The 21,375-nt window shown below is 42.7% G+C and overlaps 1 protein-coding gene across 2 annotated transcripts in view; it reads right to left on the bottom strand.

Moving 5' to 3' along the window:
- Positions 1-20,092, bottom strand: part of LHFPL2 (LHFPL tetraspan subfamily member 2) — a 110,692-nt gene extending 90,600 nt beyond the window's left edge. The window contains exons 1-2 of one of the 2 annotated variants that reach the window (XM_015848576.2): positions 19,875-20,092; positions 15,302-15,437 (exon numbers count right to left, since the gene is read on the bottom strand). The gene's annotated coding sequence lies outside the window, so the exon portion shown is untranslated. The remainder of the gene's footprint in view (positions 1-15,301; positions 15,438-19,874) is intronic. The other variant, XM_015848575.2, reaches the window with a different exon arrangement.
- Positions 20,093-21,375: the final 1,283 nt, after the last annotated feature.

The following is a 21,375-nucleotide window of genomic DNA, read 5'->3' as shown; positions in this document are numbered from 1 at the left end:
TGGCCTGGGTTGAAAAGGGCCACAGTGATCACCTAGTTTCAACACCCCCTGCTCTACGCATGGTCAGCAACCACCAGACCAGGCTGCTCAGAGCCACATCCAGCCTGGCCTTGAATGCCTGCAGGGATGGGGTATCTGCAACCTCAGGATTGCCTCAGCCTCAGGATTCAGCCTCTACTCCCCGTTTCCCAATAATTTTGTATCCTCATATATTTCAGAGGCACCTACTGGATGTGGGTTCCCCATCTGACTGCAGGACAAATACAGGTCATGCATTTACCACACAAGCTCCCCAGCTAGCTGCCAAAGGTACCTGACAGCACCATCTCTTCAACCATAGCAGCTGACGTACTGCAGGGCAGACCACACCTCCACACCCTTATCTTACATGAATAGCAATGGCCATTCTTCTGAGACAGGTGCCTCCACTGCAGCGGGAGGGAACAGACACAATTTCTTCTGTGGGCTAACTGCAAACCACAACATTCCCACTGACATCTCTAATTTTTTATGCTGACTACAAACAATTGCAGGCACTAGGCCCAGGTAACATGAAACCAGCGCCTAATTTTTCAGCAATACATGAGATACATACATGGGTTTTCCTTGAAACTGTACCCAGCATTTTCTTGACTTATTACATTGTTACACCAATTTCTGGCAGAAGTTTAAAACAAGCTACTCTGAAAACAAATTTGTGAAAGAAAAATGAGCCGAGAGAGAGAAAGATTCAGTCTCCTTTTCCACACACAACTCATTTTAATTATCATCCTGAAGGCAGATCATTTAATTGCCAGGAACAGCTGATTAATCATTACTTTTCTTTTTAGGTAGAAGTCTTTACATACTCAGACTGAAATCTTAGCATGAACTAAAACCAGACCTTGTTTGGCATTTATTTTGCAGTCCGACTATGTTTCCAATCTATTGTTTCTGCAACATAATGATAGCTCTACATTGCTTAGGTACGTACTCTCATTGTCTTTCAACATCTGAAATCAGTTACACCAGCTAATAAAGTATTGCATTATGTTTTTCAAGCTAAGCATCCAGATGTGTCTCTAGGTCTAAATCAATATGAAGGTTTTATTTCACAGAATAACAGGGTTTTCTTCAAGGCGCTACAGCAGAAATATTATTTGTTTCTATTTTTCTATACCTAATGGGATCTCAAGCAAAGAACAGAACTGTAACTTTAAAAAAAAAACAAAAACAAAAAACAAAACAAACAAAAAACAAAACAAACATCACATAGGTTGCTCCAAAAGTAATGCCTCCTATTAATTTCCATGGAAACTACAACAGATAGAAAGAGCACAATAACACTACTTGGTAAAGCACATACTCAGCTACAAAATGTTCACTTTCAATACAAGTCTCACCCATTAGCTATGCATTTTTGCTAGGAATTAACAAAAGCCCGCAGGCTGCATTGGTGAAAATCTGCACCAGTGAAGGTGACCACCCTCACTGTCACCACTGCTGAAATGCACCAATCAGCCTCATTGTGCTCACATCCAATGTTTGGTCTCCATCAACATTCAGCAAATGTCAGTGTATGCCAGTGAGTGTCATTTTTTGCACATGGAGGAATTCAATGACACATCTTTGCTTCATATGCACTTCCATGCCAGACACCATTTTGTCAGACTACCCCTCAGCTGCCATCTGTCACAAGGCAACAAAATTATAATCAATTACGTATTTTGACTGTATTATACTTTATTTAATATATTTATATTATATTTATATAAATGTTTACATATTCATATTTTCATATAAATATGTAGATATATATACACACATATAGACATATGCATCTACCTACACACATTCTTCTGGTGAACCAACAGTAATCGGGCTGAAAAGACTTAAATACCAAACAGAGCAGTCTGGAAATGAAAGCATGCCAAAACCAGGGCCTGCAGTGGACACACACAACAAAATGACAATGACAAAAGTTCTTGAAAGGTATCTTGCCTTCTGGACTGAAGAAATGATGTATTTCACCTGGGAAGAACACTGTTCTGTGGGGTTTTATTTTTGATCGAATGCACATGTTGGTATTTGAAATTGGAAATAAGACATGGCAGGGATAAATAAAGCAGTCCCCAGCTGCCACAGTTTATTATCAAAAAGTAATAAAACTAGAGAAATTATTTGGATTTACAGATGTTCTCCATTAAACAGAGGTCTTCTGGAATGTGCTGTTTCATACAAGTGAAGTCTCCAAACCATGTTCAGGCTTGTGAGGGGAAGAAGCTCCATCAGCCCACAGGTTGCTTCCAGGATGAGCACTGGTGGTCCAGCACACGTTAAACGTGGCAACAGGCACCCACATGTAGGTGACTGCATTACAAAATGGGCTACCCAGAACCTCACCAGCACAGAAAGAATACACAGACACAGACAGGTTGCCCCAGCTGACATGACAGCAGCCCAAAAATCTGCTTTTCAGTAGCCTGCATTTTGTCCAGTAGACCCTGTGAAACAAACACAGCTACAGAGATACCTAATGTGATCTTCTGATGAGCACTTGAAACAGATTTCTACCTTCTGGAGCCAGAAGGGTGCCTATACACCTCTTGGGATCACAACAGTCTTCTGGACATATTGTTCATGTTCAGCTTACTTACCCTGTGATCCTCCATTCGGAGGTGCCTCATTTCATAGGATCACAGAATGGCTTGGATGAGAGGGGACCTCAAGACCCCAACAGTTCCAATCCCCTGCCATGGGCAGGATTGCCACCCACCACATTAAGCTGCCCAGAGCCCCATTAAACCTGGCCTTGAAACCCTATGGGGATGGGGCACCCACAGAATCTCTGGGCAGCCTGCACCACTACCTCACCTGTTCTCTTATTTCCCATCTCTGTAACTTTGGCTTTAGAATCAGCATGCCAACTCACCCACATCACTGCCTCTTTCTGTTATTTGTCACAGCACATAATTATTTTCCCTGTCATCAGTGATTTTTAAATTCACGTGGAAAGCTCTTTCTATGCTGCAGCTCAGATAGAATTAATTCATAAACGTCCGGATGGCTCCCTTGCCCAGGAAGCCAGGCTGCTGAGGTCCCTTCAGGCCTCATCAGCTTCAGTCCCATGACTCTTCAATGCTTAACAGGGGTAAGGTAATACATTGGTTCACATCACCAATAAGGACAGTGAAGAGCCCATAAGCTTATCTGGAAACCCAGCCAAACACCGGCAACTCCATATTTACAGTTACATTAAACATCAGTCATTTAGCCAGGTCAAAGCTTATTCTTTGACTTTTCTCTGTTCTACTCTGTGAACAAAAATGGGTGTTGGAAGGTTAAATACTTGACCTACATTTATTACATCCTTATCTATCACTTGAACTTGTCAGTTTGTGTAAAAATATTACCAAGTTAATTCAAACAGACAAACTTTCCACAGTTGCATACTAGTTGGTATTAGTTCAGCACACTCCTCTCAGCATTTATTAATTTAGTCCCATCATGGCCATCACAACATCATGCCTCAAGGCTGACTTTCCCGGCACTTCCACGCAGCTCACCCAGCACCTTTCCCTGGATGAGGCAGAGCGTGCTTTTCAGGTAGCACCCTGTTCTGAGAACTTAATAGTGATGCTACAACAGCCTAAGCAAATAGTCAGGTTGAAGTTACTGGCAAAGGGGGAATGACAAGTGACCATTTCCGTTGCTTCCTCACTCACCAACATCAGCAACAAGAATCTCATTGTGGCTGCAGCACAGTAAACAGAAACTATGCATCCAACTGTATTCTCAACCTCTCCTCCCCAGCAGCCCATGTAAAAAGAAAACAAAACAAACACAGACCCAGTCCCAATCTGTGTTGTACAACATTAAGTCATCCCAAGTAATCTAATAAAACAAAGACATAACACTGATGTCATCTTCTCATCTCTGAAATCACTCCAGAAGTAAAGCAGAAACAGGGGGTATAGAGGGGTCAGGACAGGGATGCAAGTAGCATAAACACAGCAGGGAACTTGCTTTTCAGCTTTTCCAAATTTTCTGCATGCAATCCTTTGTCCCTGAGCATTTTAAAGGATGCTGTTTAATGGATGATGTTACTGGACTGAAATCTGTTTTCTTATAAACCTGAGAAAAGAGCTACACTGTCTCTTCCAAATTCTTCACAACACTTACTAATAAAAACCTCACTGTTTTTTTCACTCTCATTTGCAGTTATACCATTTCTATCAAGTAATGCACCGACTGTAAAGCTGCAGTTTGCTTTGTTCCCGACACAGTAAACTCAATTTCACAGTCCTTAACCCAGGGATCAAGACAATCACACCCATGGGGCACACTTAGTTTAAACAAGATTTGCAGCTGGTTTCCTTTTGTATAGGTAGTGATCTAAAATGTATAGTTCTGGTTCCTTTTTTTCCTCCAACAGTTGGAGCGCAACCGTGTATCCTGTACAGAGTACCACTTACATACACAATGCAATGATAAATTACCAACAGTCAGTGTCCAAAGATTTAAGCCACCTGTGAGGTGAAACATGACAAGATCAAGTTCTGAGAACGCTGATTATTATCCAACTCCAAATACAAAAGATTAACGTAGGGAGGAAAAAACCAAACTTCTAAGTTCTAAGGCAATTGGAAATAGGCATGGCATGGTTCATGCTGAAAAAGAGCTCAAACAGTTACTATACCAGCAATGCTGATTTGGTTCTTTAACTAACTGTCCAATTTACATTTAGGATTTCTGTACATGCAAAAGTGACTTACTCTCATTTTTATGATCATAAGTACTTGTATAACTGTCTTGATGAACAGACATATTCAATTTATTTCCTCTTAGTGTGCATAATACCCATATAACCTTAAGCCAGATCTCCACCTGTACAGCAACAATAACATTGCCAAATGGGTTCTCAAATTCAGTGCTTTCAAGAGAAGTATTTTTCTCTCCATTCAGACCAAAAGCTCACGTAAACTTAAAATTGAAATATTCCATAGCTAAAGGTTGTCCACAGACATCTCTAGAATTATTAAAATTGTCATCATTTTCGCTACAATTTGATGCTGATATTTTCCCATGCAGTTAGTAAGCAGCTACAGAAAGGAATGGAAGATTACCTCTCTTCAGTGCTGGTCAGCTTCTGAGACAACTTCAGGAAGATCCCAAGCTTTTGTTAACACAAACTCCATAGCATGTAATGATCTTAAAATGAGTTGTTCCACATAACACTGCTCTGTAAGCACTCCTTCTTGCAAGCTAGCCCGTGAACTCCCACATCTTCTTAGATTCTGCCCATGTTCCAGCTTCCAGCATCACTCATGCCCGCATAAAAGAGCAACAGTGGATAGTAGTCTATATTCCCAACAAGCTGTGGCACTTTCTTGGCAATGTTCTTGGTTCTCAGAAGGCTAAAAACCTCTCAAGTCGCCCCATCAGACTGGCAGAGGGATGTCTCAGTGCCTTTTTACAGTCACCCACTACAAGCATATGGCGTTTCTTTTTATGACATCCACTTCAGGCTGCCAGTATGGTTTGTTCTTACAGATCCTGGTCATAGGTATTATGAGTGACTATAGCTGTGAGAGCTTCCTATCTGTTTTTGGTAGTGAAGCAGAAGGGTGTGGACTGAAGCCGAGCCCTGCTTTTGTGAGTCAACAGGGACCAGGTGCCTCCTACTCAGAGTTGTCTTCTGCTGGAACATGATTATTAAACAATCTCTCTCTAATATTATAAAACTTTTTAATTTGTTCTTGCAGCTCAGACACTTGTCAGAGGGTCACCCACCTGTGTGCATCTTGTGCAGGTACTTATCACCAGGAGAAGGTTCAGGGCACTTGGTGCAACTGACTGCATGAACTAAAGTCTCCTATCTTACTGGCTGTGTCTCAGTGAGTGCAAAAGACGTCTCTGGAAATTTCCCTGAAGGAGTGCAAGTGCCCATCTCCATACTGGCAGAGATTAAGAGCACTTTTCCTGGTTTTGAACCTGCAAGCAAGGTGAAGTGCCCTGCCTGCATTAACTGCTATCACAGCTCAAGTTCACTTAAAAACAAAGCAAAAGCCGAAACTGTTCTCTTAGAAAAGAGACACCGAACTGACAGCTCGGTCAGTCTAGGTCAATGCAAGACAATGAACAGAGTACCCCATTTAATTTTAACATATCTGACTAATGTAATCTGTTATTTGACAGGAAGCAGTTTCAGAGAAAATGATTTCAGTACACAGAGTAACGCTGACACGTAGCCTACATCTTCTTCATTTCAACCAAATATCACCTTGTTTTCTCATTTCACCACTTAACGAAGCCATTAAAAGAAGTTCTGCTTCACTCAAAAGTAATCCTACCAACCTTTGATCAGTTTGATACCTTTCTCTTAATGTCTTTGATTTTACAATCACCTTTTTATAATAGGAACCTCAAAGAGCCTGTGATTCAAAGAAACATAAATGTATTCCAGAAAAGAGAGGTAAATTACAAAACTGGGAAGAGATGTGTTTTCTTTTCCCTCTTTCCTAGTCCATAGGTTATTTTCACATATAATAATTAGAACTGATTTTTTTCACCACGTAAAACTCAGATCTCAAGTACTCTCAACATTCCTTAGCATTCTCACTCTTTCTTACTATCAGTTTTTAGGGTTCTCAGTCACACCTCTTTTTCAATGTACACTACACAGCTGCTAAATAACATTTTCCAAGATACATCCCATCCATCCTGCTGTTATTTTAAATTTGGGAAACTGGATGCTAAGCAAGGGATGAAACTACAAAGTCTGTATCTGCTAGCATTTTCTTAACAGATTTCTGTCCTGAAAAAAATATATGTTTTATAATATATAGTTGACTCTGCCCAAAAGTCAACTCTAAATTTTAGAATAAATAAATAAATAAATAAAATCATCTCAATTGTGGCTAAATAACACTCTGTTACACACCTAATCAAACAAAATTAGGGTTTTAACTCTGTACGCTGGACTAGAAATACTATCCCGAAGATAGCTAGATAACAAGTAACCAGATTTTTTCTAATATTAAATAGCATAAAAATTCAAACACTTTGCCACTTGCTTTTATATATTTCAGACAGCACATGTGTCTAAAAACTGAACAGCCTCCATATTAAAATAGCTTTCTACCATGTTCTAGCATAAGCAAATGGATGGGTGGTGAAACTAGCAGCTGAGCTAAGCAAGCTCATCAGTATACAGACAAGTAAGTGAAAGGGAGCCAAAACAATTTCCCTCTAGAGGCAGAAACCCATTTAGCCATATAAAAACAAACAAATAAAAATAAAAAAAAATAAAAAATAAAAAAAAAAAAGCATATAATCATTAGGGAAAACTGTTTATCTTCTGTTTCTGAATTGATACAATAAAGAACAGATACAGCTGCAGTGTGGGCCACATCCAGGAAGGGTGAGGTCTCCTGGACCAGACTAGAAACAACTAAACATCTATTCAAAAGGGAAGAGACAATCTAGTACTTCATGGTTGTGTTAAGTCAGAGAAGGAGATGAAGATTTCCACTCAGTGATTGCTTTCCCTCTAACTGTCTGACAGGTAAGGAACACTACTGCAATAATGCAGCCCTTATAAGTAACGATGCACTACCATCTTCAAAGCAAAGCAGATGAAATAGAAGCCATACAAAACCTTGGCTCTCAGCACAGCCAAGTTGCTGGGGGAGGGACCAACGGCTGAATCACCTACTCCACTGTAAGAGCATACAAACTTCACAGAGAAAAAACAAACATCAAGCTTCTGTTGCACAGCCAGGTTTAGGCTGGCTATACCCATTTATAGCAATTTCCCCCTTGAAATCTTCATCTTGGTCACAGATACAAAAAAAGATAATAATTAGCAAAAATAAAGGCTTAAAATGTGGGTCTGCCTCTACATACTAAGGACAATACTGAAGTGCAGTTTACATTCCTTTCATTCTTCACAAATGAAGACTAGGACAACATTCCTCAACCCTTAATGGAGTAACAGGACGTGCATGTAATGATAAAAAGAATAATAATAATTGAAACTAGCTAAATACAGAGCTACTGTTATGTACAATTCATCCAGTATCAAATGATTGTCACTTATATGGGATCAAGCACTCCCTCCATGAGTTTGCAGATTGTCATCCAAGTTTTGTGGTGCAGCAGCAAGCCAGAATACTACTATGCAGCTGAGAAACCTCATAAAGTCACCAGCTGCAAACAGCAGAATACATATGAACGTCCACCAGTAGGAGGACATTAAAATTTTAAACAGGACAGTAGTTTACAACAAGAGCAGCAGAATACTTACTATGTGGCAATGATATAAACACAGATAAGGAGACACACATTTGCTTTTCACAGGCAGATTTCAGATTCAGTGTTGAGCCCTTGTGTTCAACTTCTCACCCTCCCTCAATTCTCCTATCTCTTCCTCTCTTCATGAGGACATTGCCCAGTGAGCAACACTGTTCTAGACAATGACTGTGAGTATTTCTTACTGCTTAAAGTAGTAATTTTAGCTACTCTTATCAATTACTATTCATTAAAAACCAAACAAAACCCACAAGAAAAACACAATCATACCTCCTTCTCTGAATAGGGAGATAGAAAATGGAATTTCAAGCTTCTGAGGCTCCACAGGAAACCATGAGATATAAACATTATAAAACAAAACACTGCTTTTTAAAAAAGAGACGGGAAATAAGCTTCATATTTTTTAAGAATTTGACTGGGGAGAGGCACCTATTGCTCTAAGCCATGCCACGAAAAGTAAGCATTAGATAATTTTTTCCCCCTAGACTGCAAACTGGTTAACCATGTTACACAATGGGACTATAATTGCCCATTCTTCATTATCAGACCAACATCTGCCTAAAATGAGTCATACTGTCTGAAGAATGCAGAGATACCGTGGAGCATGCCATGTGTTTGCAAACATGGCTGAACTGCACTATCGCCCTTAACAAGCTGGATAGATGATGGAAGAGCAGTGGACATTGCATGCCTTGACTTCTGCAAGTCTTTTAACACTGTATTCGATGATGTCCTTGTAGATAAGCTTAGGCGTTGGATAGATGAGTGGACAGCAGATTAGATTAAGAACTGGCAACTGACGATCCTCTAGCTGGAGGCCTATAGCTAGCAGTGTTCCCCGGGGGCTTGATACTGAGTCTGATCTTGCTCAACATCTTCATCAATGATCTGGATGAAAAGATAGATACTAAGGACACCCTTAGTAAATTTGCTGATGATGCAAAGCTGGAAAGAGTGGCTTAGCCATCATTCAGTGAGACCTGGACAGGCTGGAGATTTGGGTGGAGAGGATCATGATGAGGTCCAACAAGAGCAAGAGTAAAGTCTTACATGTGGTGAGGATGCATGCATCAATACAGCTCAGAGGCTGACCTGCTGGAAAGGAGATCTGCAGAGAAGGACCTGCATGTCCTGGCAGATGGCAGTGTGGCCATGAGCCAACATTGTGCCCTTGTGGCCAAGGCCAAGGGTATCCTTTTTTAAGAAAAGTATGGCCAGGAAGTTGGAGAAGTTCTCCTTCCCCCACTGTTCTGCCCAGATAAGGCCACATCTGAAGTACTACATCCAGTTCTGGGCCTCCCATTTCAAGAAAGATAAGGATCTACTGTAGAGAGCCCAGCAGAGACAAAGATGATTACAGACCTGCAGCATCTCTCTCCTGAGAAAAGGTTAAGGGACTTGGAAGCATTTATCTTGAAGAAAACAAAGAGGATCTTCTCAAATACTCACAAATACCTAAAGGACAGAAGTCAAATGAATGGAACCAGGCTCCTTTTGGAGCCTCCTCTGGCTCCTTTTCTTCTTTTCCCTCCTTTCTTCCTCAGCATAACTCAATAGCAAAAGATTAAATGAAAAACAAACAAAACAACAAAAAACATCAAGAAGATTTCCTTCAGAGTGTTTTCACAATCAGTTCTAGCACATGAGCCCCTCAGGTATACTCCCCAGTTCTCCGACAAAGAACTTCGTTTTACTGAAGAGCACTTCAGCTTCAAGGTAGGCTATCAGGCATATATAAACAGTAGCTTCACGTTATCTAACATATTAATCATGAGCACAATTGGTTAATGCCATGGCTAAGCCTTCACCTGTCCATGTAGGAGAGGTGTTTGAGTGGAACACAAAAGCTGGTCCACTCTCTAGTCTAAACAGAAGATTTATCTTCCTTTATCAATTCAAAAACACACAGCTGTGATACTGTTGACTATGACTAACTGTGTCTGGCACGGCTTTAATAAACCTTCAGAGAGCAGAACTGTATTTGCTGTGTGCAAATACATCATCAGTTCAAATATTTAGAGGTACCAGAAGATGACATTTGAAGATCAGAAGACTTCTGGGATTTTCAACAGTTTATTCCTAAGGTAGTCATAAAATAGTCCTGAATTAGCATTCACTCAACATGCAAAGATCAAAGGAACTACTGTATACAAACACCCCAACATAACAAAACAGCACTCACGGCTATTTACAACAAACTTCAATAGCTTCACCTACACAAACCCAAACAGTGCTTCTCAGACCTCTGCACACTCCTGCCTTCCCCACCTCCAAAGCCACATACTTCAGTTCAGCTCATTACAGATTGTGAAGTAAATGGAGCACTTGATAAACATACTCCAGTGGGAGATGTGGAAGCAGACTACAAATGCAATGAAGGCAGTAGGATGCTACTACCTACTGTATGACCCTTGCCTCTGTAGCTAGGCCCCTACTGCAATAGCATGAGATAATGGGGAATTTAGCCACTGCTAACACAGAGTGCACGGAATGGAAAAAAAAACAGCATAAACTTGGTAAAATTCAGGCTGAAAGGGTATGTTTATGGTAGATCTTTGCACCATATGACTATGCATACTTGATCTGACAGTGAGTGCCTTAAAGATGTACCACTGAACCCACACTCCAGATTAATCCAGTAAATCAGCGGCTGGAGAAAAGCCCAATATCCTTCTTCCTCTACCTCTCTGTCTCATTCAGAGATACAAGAACTTTCTAACTTTTCTCTAACTCCAAAGGCAATCTCACATATTATGTGTTTATATCAGCAGTTAATAAGTAGTATAAAAGAGAAGGGCTAAGAAATACAGAACTCCCAGACAAAATAAAATTTCACACAACTGTTGGAGAAAATAAATCAGAAAAACCAAGCTAGCATTACAGACATAGCCACTTAGATTCCCCAAACAGGACAACATGTATTATCTCATCTGGCATTTTAGTAAGGCTGAAATGAAACATAATTTGTAGTTAACACCAACTGGCAGAAGAAAGACAGGAGTTCGTGGTAATGTCTGTGTTTTGTTAAAAAATGCACTTCTGTCTTAAATTATAAAGAAAATGAATAGGAGGCTTTCGGTATAAAGAATACAAGATTTGTAGATGCTACCCTGAGTTGCTTGCTCAGAGAAAATTGCGTATTGAGTTTATGCAAGTTAAAAAGACAAATCTAAAATCATGTCAGGTCAAATCTTCTGCCCAGTACCCCTGTCTCCAAGAGCAGCCAAAAGCAGATGTCTGGGGAAGAGGATAAGAATAGTGTAAGCATTTAGTCATACTTTCCCCAAATACTCTCCAGTCTCCAACAATTTGCAGTTCAGCGTCTTTCAAAGTCAGAGGTCATGCTTATGCATTTAATAATCCCCTACAGACCTTTTCTTCTTTTCATTTTGTCCAGTCTCCCTTTGAACTGCTATAAATTTTTGCTATCCACCACACCACATCCTGTAGAATTACACAATTTAATGATGTGTGAGTGAAACAATATTCTTCTTTTTTTTTTTTTTTTTTCCTATTCTGAATCCAACACCTTCTAGTTTCATTAATTCTCATACTGGGAGAGACAACAACCCCTGTCACTCTTGGCATCCCAGGTTTGATTTTATAAAAGTATCGCTGCATCCTCAGCTGTCTATTTTCCTCATCAACTTAACTGTTCTTTGAATGGAAAACGCTATACATTTGCACTGTCCTTGTAAGACTTACCTGGGTGTTTTCCAGTTCTAATGGAACCTTTCTGAGATGATGGTGCATAAATGCAGGTAAGCACTGAAGATATAAGTACCCTCAGGATACAGATGGCAGAATTGTGTCTCACTCCTTTAAGAAAGAATCGCAACAACCTAGATTCCTAACATTCCACTTGATTTTTTAACTGTGACATAGTCATGGAACCATTTATTGTCCAAGATCTCATATCTAAGAGATAAGTCAGCTCAGAGCCCATCACTTTCCAACCATAGTATGTCTGGTCTTCTTGTCCCAACATTTTCATCAGCTCTTTTTCAACACTCAGTTGCATATAATGTTTTATTGCCTAGCTTCTTGGTCTTGAAAAAGTTTTGCAGGTGCTTGTTACCTGGAATAACACAGCAGCACATGTAAATACTACAAATTATTATTGCTTCTGAATCATGAACAGCACTGGAAGTCAAACAAATCCATTTGCATTTCTACTGGTAGCCTTCCTCTCACGTATTAAGAAGCCATTTATGTCCACCCTTGGTTTTTGGCTTTCTTGCCCATGCAAAGAAGCTTTGCTTTTGCCCACCATACCAGACTGTTTTCCTTAAGAGCTTATGTGAACTCTTAGAAACATAAAAATCACCCCTATCTCCATTATCTATATGATTCCAGGTCTATAAGTCACTACTGCCCCTCGAAAAACTCATGTTCTCTCTACCCCATTATCTCAGGTTTCCACTAAATCTATTCCTTGGTACACTCACATGCTGCAGACCACTGTTCCTGAGGTCCCTTGAACCTCCCCCAGATTCCCTGTGAAGCCACACATTCACCATTCACTGAGGCTTTTCATTACTAAAGTGTTTCAAATAAAACATCACAGCACATTTAACAGTTACATCATTCCTGAATCAGTTCTTCTGCACCTCCCAACAACAGTTCCAAACTGACCTTCTAACAAGTCTTCCATGACAAGGAATTCCACTGCAAAAACCTCTACTCATTTCTCCTGCTGCAAGAAGAAAAGCAAAACACCAACTTAACCTTTCTATTATGGCCTCACCTTATTCCCTGATAACTTGTTGGCCCTACAGACTTTCTGGAGAAACTCCCACTCCCCAACTTATTCCTTAGACTCTTCATTAACCAGCCTGCTTACGGTTATTTAGTTTTGCCAGAGTTCATCATTTCTCCATTCCTCTTTCAGACACAACTGTACTTTCAGAACTAAGGCCGATACTCCTGAAAATGCATTTTTCAATGAGTACTGATTCTGCAATGGCCTAGTATTCGTATTATGAAAACAACTAAGGATGTAGGGCACTAATTTCTTATGAAAAATACTATCTCCATGACCTGTGGGCTAGCTGAAAGACTTGAAGAGCAAGGAGGCTCTCTCCAAGCATTAACATCTGCACAAATTATTTTTCCCAATGATCAGATCAGGATCAGATGAAGTCCAGTGAATTTTTCATTCCTCAGACTCTTCAATACATATGGCTAAAACACTTGCACTACTAGGAAAACTACTTGAAGAGCTGAGAATTCAAAATGACAAACCGGAGCAATGACTTGAGAAACTATTATCAACTTCAGAAAGAACATGTACAAAATGCTACAGGCAGGCAGAAACAATAAGAAGTAAAGCAAAGAGCGAGAAGGCCATCTCATAACCCTCATGCTTGGACAAGGATCTGCCTGAACATGGAAAAGTTACCGAGCTGCAAGACAAGCATTGGATTAACAAGCATGGAGAGGATACTTCTCCACTTTATTCAACAACATTAATAAATCCTCAAGGCTAACACAGTCCTAATTTGAACATAAAGCTTCAAAATAGATCTGAGACGGTGAAAGATAACTCAAGAAAAGTAACAAGAATAACTGAAGTATAAAAAAAAAGCACTCCTGAGGTGAAATAACTGAGCTTGAAAAAAACAGTGGGCTAGAGTAGGTAAGAAGTAAACCTAATAAAACACACTTTAAGAAGAAAAAACAACTGTTTTTTCAGTCCAGTACAATGCATTACAGAATCAGTAATGTCAAATTACAATAAGAAATGTATGAATTTGTGATAACATGTAAAGAAGATTCCTCATAGCAAGTTGATCTAAGGGAGCCTGCTGGGGTAACAACTCTCAGAAGAGATCTAGACGATCCTAACTGGAGGCAGATGAATGGACTGGATGAATTCATAAGGTCTCTTCCCGTCCTGTTTTTTTAGGATCATTTCATATAATCACAGTACATCCCAAGCTGGAAGGGACCCACAAGGACTAAGTCCAAGCCCTGGCTCTGCTCAAGACTATCTAAAATTCAAACCATATGTCTGAGAGTGTCATCAAAATGCTCCCTGAATTCCGGCAGCTGAAGGCTGCGCCCATTGCCCTGTGCAGCCTGTTACATGCCCACCACCCTCTGGTGCAGACCCTGTCCCCAGCCCCCATCTGTCCCTCCCCTGTCACAGCTCAATGCCGTTCCCTCGGGCCCTGTTGCTGTCACACAGAGCAGAGCTCAAAGGAGCTGCAGCCACCATCAGGCCTCCCCTCAGCTCCTCTGCTCTGGGCTGAGCACACACAGGGGCCTCAGCTGCTTCTCATACATTTTACTCTCTAAACTCTGTCTTCACAGCTCTCCTGCAAACCTTGTCTAATGGGTTTATGTCCTTACACTGTGGTACCCCAAAATGCACCCAGTGCTCAATATGAGACCACACCATGGCAGCACAGAGTGGGTCAATCTCTTCTCTCATGCTGTGGAAAACAGGTTTGAAGTAGCCTATTTATACACAAAATATCATCTAGTTCTCTCCCTGACCATATCCAAGAAGCCCTTAGATAGGAAGTCCAAGAGCTGCATGATTACACCAAAAGTGAGGACTCTTACTCTCTAACTGTCTCCTCAAACACAGACTGAAAGCAGATGCATGCTCTGCCCAGTTTAGAGTGTGCAACAACCTGAAATTGTCTATTTATTATGCAGCCTGTACAACACACAACAGAAAAACTACATAAATTTTGCCAACGCAGGCTGGTCAAACATCAGTGAATCAGAATACTCTTAAGGGGCTATTTTAGTCTCAACTTTCACTCTTTCATGTTAACATGCGCCATTCCTGCACTAAGCAAACTCAAGACAGGCTGGATATTTCTGTTCTTCAAGTCTGGCTGCAATGAAAAGCAAACTCTAATTCAAGCTGTCAGGGCTGTCATGGAATGTGGTCTGGGTCACTTTGGCATAAAGATTGGTTAAAGGAAATTACACTGATTTTATGCAGCCATGATCACAACTAATGTCTGAATAAACAGACACGCACAACACAAACCTCATGCACATTTCTGCAAACTGGCTACCTCTCCTCAATTATATGGCATCTCAACAGAGCAATCAGCTGGGCAGTCTGCAGAAAATCTTGCACTCTGGCTGTCACGTACTATGTCTATGAGTAGCTTAAAGAAAACCTAAAACAGAGAGAAAAATGAGAACTTAGTTAACTCTTGACAGATAAACCACACCAGAATAGCAATGGCATGAGAAAAATCATTGCACAAATAAAGAAAGCAGGCAGGAAACAACATTGCTTGAAACTTTCTCTGAGGTATAGAACTACCTCGTAATTACCATGCATAACATGGCCCACCACTCAATGCTGAACTTGTAGGTTAAAATGATTTTTTAAAAGCACAGAAACAAATCCTCAAATATGACTGAATTTTAATATTAACACACAACTTATGCGTGCAGGACACACCAAAGGAATATGGACGTGCTATAACAAGAGCACACAGCCATTAAAATAAAACTTCTCTCAAATGCATTTGGCAGCATGTAAAACTGGTGCATCAGCACCAACACCAACTTTAGAGAGGTGGCCGGTTTTTGAGAAAGAAGGTTCGGTGCAAACTCTGAAGAAAAGAACCAACACTGTTTACAATGACCCTGAGGTACACAACGCAATTCACTGACCTATGTAAACTTATTTGGCCTACAGATAATCTCCCACTGAATACAGTTATAACATCTGTAAACACAGATGGCACCAACAGGCACCCTCTATCTGCAGCCTCAGCAGGTCAAATACAGCACTTGAATTTATACTCCAGCATCACAGGTGATTCTTTCCAAGCATTTTCAAGGGACCGTGACTAGAAGCTGAACCAACACCGCAGCAACCCAAACCCCAGCTAACTTGAGAAGTCACACCACTTTAACAGAGCTCCTTGAAAATCTGTTTGTCTTTTAGCAAACCACTGCAACATTTCAGTCCTGATGGCATTCAAGTTATAACTGTGAAAATTAAGATGCTGATAATTTCTATCAGCAGCAAACTAAGAAAAACAATCCTAAAGCACTGTAACAGAAGAACCTACTCAAGGTAAAAAAAAAAAGTACTGCAGGATGAAAGGGCCAATAACACACAGACATGTTTTAAAGTAAGTATCAACTGTATTATTAAAGCCCATTAAATGATTATACCTACAAAACTTACTGTTGGAACAAAGTAACAGCACTGCTATTGTTAATAGTGGGCTGTCATAAATGACACAAGAGAGCACATTCAAAGTATGCAATGTCAAATGTTCTCAGAATGAACACCAATTAATAAACTCTAATGCATTTTTGGGCCACAGAGCCCCAAAATGTAAAAGTCAGTATGATTACGTGGACCAGGAGACAAGGAAAACTATAGAAACAAATCCATTGCAACAGACCAATCTAGTTATTATGTTTTACATTTACTGGACTCTAGTGATTGTGTCAACCACAGAGCTGTCTCCAGATATCTTCCACTGTGACTTATTGTGCTTGGTCACAGAAAAGGTAATTGCCCTATTCCCCAAGTTGAGAATTTCAGATATATTCCTGATTTGCTCATACAGATCGGTTATATTCGGGTCATTTACTTGACTTTTGCAGCAAATTCTTATCTTAATTACTTCTTCACTGTGGATTTGTTTTCTTTGGAATTAATTTCCACAAGACTCTCTTCTAGAAAAATACATCTAAGAAAACTGATTATTCTCTGATTAGCTGGTGTTAAAATGCGTATCTGTGATCTGTCTGACCTCCTAGATTCTAAACACAAAAAAGGTAATTGAGAAAAAGATCTCAAATCAGCAGTAGAATATTTTCTAAAATACATTAATTACATTCTACAGCATAACATGAAAATGACCAGAATTATTTGCTTTAATTAGAAGACTGTTTCAAAATAATATACTAGAACTGCTCTTTACACAGCTTTCAGAGTGTGTGACCACACCACTCCAGCAAGGTAAGAAGGCAAGTAATAACAACATGATTTTTTTTTCTTTGCTTAACCAAAGCCCTACTTTTAGTTTAAATCCAGTTCATCTGTAGTTAACATGCTAATTGCAGAATAAGACACCATTTTAGCTCCACATTTGCAGAGAAGACCTTAGGCACTGCGACCTGGGACTATCCTATCAATTCTTGTGAAAACTGGAAAACCAGAAAGTGGAAAAAGGCCAATCAACACTTACCAGACTTGACAGCTATCATCACATCAGCAAGTATCTTCACACCAGCAAAAGGGCTCTGAGAACAGGCAATGCCTTCCAGTCACTCACCACCTCTGCCCCCTCTCCCACATGCGTTATATATACCTTCACTGACCCTCAACAGAAGGAAAAATTGGGAACTGCTCTAGGTAGGTTAAGGGAGGCTGGGAAGGACAGGGACACAGAAGAGCTCCTTGCATTGCCAGCTGGCAGCTCAGTAGCTGGGCCTTGCTCCCTGCCCACAGGCTGGGTGGAGAGGACAGGCAGCCCAGAAGAACAGTATGTGCTAGCACAAAGCCCTCTGGTAGGGCTGATCCTACACGAAGGGCTTTCTTCCTCTTCCTCCTGCTCTGGAATGAGCTGGCCTGAAGGCAATGAGAAAGGGAATTTCACAGACTTCTTGTTTCTCCTATGGACAACTAGGAGCCTGCTGCATTTAGGGACGGACCGAGCAGCTGTGTCCCCAGTTGTGACCACCACTTCATTTCTGTGAGAAGCCATCCTAATTGTACGGCTTGTGTCTAATGCAGGAGGAGCTTCTAGAAATACAAAACTTGGAGAACAGCAGTTATACCCTTCACATCACTCAGAATAATCATTCATCCCCAAGATTTATTTTAAGTGTCTGTGTTGCCACAGTACATAAAACAAAACCAAGCCCCTACTCTGGGGCAGCTACCAGACCCCATGTAGCCCAACCAGGCTCTCCCAGCCTGGCTGCCTGCAGTACAGCACCCATAGTCCCTGCTGGCCAAAGCATACACCACCAAGAGCACTGTGCACAGCTGCAGACTGCAGCACCAGCAGTCACAGCAAACCTAACCCAGACACAACACAGCACAATCGGGAACAAGCGAGCAAGGTGATGCACAGGCAAGACCTCCAATTAAGTAGGAAGAAAAGGAATTTCTGTACTTTCTATTGCATGCAACTTCGAAAAATTAAATTCTTACAAACAAATGACCCAATACTGTTACTTGCCTAACACGCAGGTACATCATCACCCCGGAACTTCCCAGAATGCTTAATAAAAACAGATGATTAAGGCCAAAAAGATAAAGTGGGCAATTTCCTAACCACTTATTAAAACCACACCATCAGCCAGACAGAGAGAACTCGAGAAGAAAGCAATGAACCGAGTGGATGGTGTTTGCTGCCATCATACACAATGGAAATGGAGTTACAGTGCCATGAAATTGTGTCTGAGATGAAACCTGCACACCAGGGATGGATGGTCTGTGTTGTACCCTGCATTAATAAGAGGAGAGGAAGGGAAAATACTCAATAAGATGCCATAGATTAACTAGGATTACACTTCTGTAGCAAGTTTTATTCAGAAGAATACTGACTTTAGTGCCACCAATGCTTTCTAACAAACCATGCTTTGTGCACAGCAGATATTCAGACCCCCATGAGGTTTCAATGACCAAAAAAAAAAACAACAGCACCCGAGGGTTCTCTGCAGGTGTGCACTCACATGGCCAGAATCCAGAGCAGGACTGGGACAGAGCTGACATTTTCATTAAGGAATCTGCAGTTGTGCCTAGGGATGTTTTCCTAACAATGCCGTACTTTTTAATTAACACATATAACGTTTCCTTCCAGATGAGGTCAGCCTGAGCTTTCTCTTCTTTTGTTACTTCTCACAGCCCATCTCTCACCAGGACCGGCGCAGCACCCGGCCCCCCGGTACCGGTACCAGCGGTCGTGCACTTGGCACACCGCTTGGCTGACGGCACTGGAACCACACCATTGCGCTCACGCCTTCCACATGATGGAATCAACTCAACAGACCTCTACCGGCGAGCGAGCCCCCTTCCAAAAGGCTCCTAGGAAACGAAATCCCTCAACGGCAGAGGGTAGAAAGGTGCGGGGAAGCAAGAGGACGTTCAGAGGAGCGCTAAGCGGCCAAGACGAACCTCACCTTTCCCCGCGGCGGGGCTGGGGCTGCCATCGGCCGGGACCTCGTGCGGGTGGTTACCAGTGCCGGGTAGCAGCGCGCTCCCTCTGGCTGCCGCTCCCCCTTTCCGCATCCCGCCCGGCAAGCAGCCAGGGGGCCCCGCGACCTCAAAGCCCTCCCGCCCCGGCCGAGGCTCCCCGAGTCCCAAGGAAGGATTCTATGACTCTATGAAGAGCTTCCGCTGCCCCCCCGCGGGAATGGAGGGGATGGGGCGAGCAGGCGCCCTCCGGCCTCCCCGCTTCTCGGAGCGATGCGGGCACCGGCTGGCTCCCGCCCGACGTCCCGTCCCGTCCCGTCCCGTCCCATGGCTGCCGCCCAGCCGCCGCTCGGGCAATGAATGGAGCGCTCCCAGCGCTCCGCTCTCCCTCCTGCTCCTTCCCTTCCTCTCTCGCATAACTTCGGCGCCTCCGCCTCACCTCCTGCAAGCAGTGCCCGCTCCCCGGCTCCTCCTGTGCGCTGCCGCTCCGCTCCCTGCGCCGCCTCCGGCCCGCGCCCCGCCGGGCTCACCCTGCGCCGCTCCCGCCGCCACCATGCACCGAGGGAGGAGGAATGGGAACCCGGCGAGACCCGACCCGGCCGCCCCCAGCCGGAGGGAGGGAGTGCGGCGAGGGGAGGGACGCGGCGCCTCCGCCCTGCCCACGACAGCCGCCTCCCCGCCCTGGGCTGATGGATGGGACTCGACGCGGGGCGGCGCTGCGGGCGGCCCGGGGTGCGCAAGGGTCCGCGGGGCCCCTCGTGTCTGTCCCTGAGCGGCCGCCAAAGGGGAGCGCCGCTGGGAGCCGACCTTGGACGGCTGCGGAAGCCGAAGTCCTGAGGGAGTGAGACCGTCGAACGTTCGCCTCCACTGCGAGAGCGGCAGCCCCGGGCCCCCATCAACAGCCCGCTGCTCTTCGTAAGAACAAATGTTAAAATAGCTGTAGGTCACAACAGCTGTATGTTGCAACAGCTATATAGTGCAGTAGTTCTGCAGTAGCTGTAGGTTACGACAGCTGTACTGTACAATAGCCATACAGTACAATAGCTGCTCTAACAGGAACAGCCATTACTCTCAAAACGGCCCTACTCGACCTTGTCTTAGAGGACGCATTACAAAGTGGGAATGGTGAACTCCTGCTTCCACACATTCCTCCTTGTCTGGACTGTCTGGGAAAAAAAAAAAAAAAAAAAAGAAGTTAATTATTATACAGCTTCCACTGCAAGAAAGCACCTCGAATTGTCTGCAAGGCATCTACCTTCATTTGTTTGTTTGTTTGTTTACCCTGGAATCTTTTCCCCCTCAGAACTAATTATTTCCCATCAGTCTCCCCGTGAAATCCCATTCATATTCTACCAGTTCCAAGGAAGCACACAGTGGTACCGGCTTTTCAGAACTGTTGTACTTTGTAAAGCGTTGCCAGATGCCTGGTTCTGAGTGCACTTGTGTCTGGAAGCAGTGATCCATGAACATCTGCAGAGAGAATCTTCTCAGGCTGGAACATGCACCCCATAAGCCCATGCTGCTCCTGCCCTTGTGCCCGTATGCATACACTGATAGCTGCAAGCGTGTCACAGGTGTCCAACTTCATCTGGCTTCTCCCAAAAGAAAGCCTCACTTGCGAGAATGGAGCAGACATTTGTAATAGGAAAGCCAGCCACTAAATGGGTGAAAAAAATAAATCACTCTGGGTATCTCAGGGACATAAATGAGCTGCTGCAGCAAGGTAAAACTTGATTTGCTGCTGCTCATGACTGTAAGAAAAGCAAGCTTTCTCTCTGCAGCTGTCAGATCCCTTCCAGGAGCACTGCGTTTGCAGGAGCTGAATTCCTCCTTCCTGCAGCATGCCGACCTATGCATGGCCCTGCCAGCAGCCAGGGCTCCCAGGGCTTCTGTGGGAGGTAAAGAGCCCTGACCAGGTCTGTCTGCTGGGCCCCTGCTCC

Source organism: Coturnix japonica, chromosome Z, assembly GCF_054131305.1.
Source record: "Coturnix japonica strain WE chromosome Z, WE-NBRP24, whole genome shotgun sequence".
Lineage (NCBI taxonomy): Eukaryota > Metazoa > Chordata > Aves > Galliformes > Phasianidae > Coturnix > Coturnix japonica.
The sequence above is the reverse complement of the archived record's forward strand: the minus strand, read 5'-3'. Positions and strand labels throughout refer to the sequence as shown.